The sequence below is a fragment of the Gavialis gangeticus genome, unplaced genomic scaffold, assembly GCF_001723915.1.
Source record: "Gavialis gangeticus isolate Ggan-Ray unplaced genomic scaffold, GavGan_comp1, whole genome shotgun sequence".
Taxonomy (NCBI): Eukaryota; Metazoa; Chordata; order Crocodylia; family Gavialidae; genus Gavialis; species Gavialis gangeticus.
Window position 1 is genome coordinate 29,456,842 of NW_017729006.1, and position 840 is coordinate 29,457,681.

General features: G+C 54.3%; 1 protein-coding gene across 3 annotated transcripts in view; it reads right to left on the bottom strand.

Annotated features, from left to right (window-relative positions):
- Positions 1 to 367, bottom strand: part of ELMO1 (engulfment and cell motility 1) — a 544,813-nt gene extending 544,446 nt beyond the window's left edge. For all 3 annotated transcript variants that reach the window (XM_019509059.1, XM_019509060.1, XM_019509058.1), the window contains exon 1: positions 165 to 367. The gene's annotated coding sequence lies outside the window, so the exon portion shown is untranslated. The remainder of the gene's footprint in view (positions 1 to 164) is intronic.
- Between the last annotated feature and the right edge of the window lie 473 nt (positions 368 to 840).

An 840-nucleotide genomic window follows, 5' to 3' on the forward strand; every position in this document is an offset into this window, starting at 1 on the left:
ATTTCCCCCCCCCCCCCCCGCTTGGGTGCTTGCAGCCACCCCCTCAGCTACAAGAACCGGGCGGGCTGGGAGCAAGGTGCAGGGACCACCCCCGCACCAAGCATCCCCCGCGCCCCTTCGGCGCACGCCGCCCCCCGCTTCCTCCCCAGCGGGTCCCCAAGTACCTTCCACGCCGGGCCCCAAGCACCTTCACCCCCCCGGCGAGCCGCCTTCCCCCGGGAAAAGTTTGTCTCCCTGCCGCACACGCCTCTGCCACCATGGAAGTTGCCGCTGCTGTTTTGGTGTTGGGAGAGACTCTATCCCATCCTCAGACTCGAGCGCACACACTCTCGCTGCCGCTTGCTGCTCTCACTTCCTCTTCCTTCCTCCTGCTGGCCAGAGACACAATTTACATCTGCAAAAAAAAAAAAAAAAAAAAAAGCCCCACACATGCACATACACACGCACCCCGCCTCAGATAATCTGCAAAGTCTCTTTTGAGGAAGGCAAAATATTCGCCAAGCACCTGCACACAAGCCCCACTTTGGGCTTGGCCCCACGAGGTGCTTGCCACCGCCGGTGGAGGTTTCTTTCCTCTATTTTGCACATCCTTTTTTTCTTTTTCCTTTAAGAAAAGGAGGGGGGGGAACCCCCCAAAACTGACTACACTATAAATAATGTAAAGAGAGAACCTGTCAGTACTTTTGTTCTAACAGTTTTTAACGGCACTTCTCAGAGTCTCTGTGATGAAACAAAAACCAAATTTGGAATAGACCTACGACCACCCACCAACCTCACAGCTGTCACTGTGTTGCTCACAATTTCCACTCAAAGAAAGGGTAAACAGAATTCAGATCATCC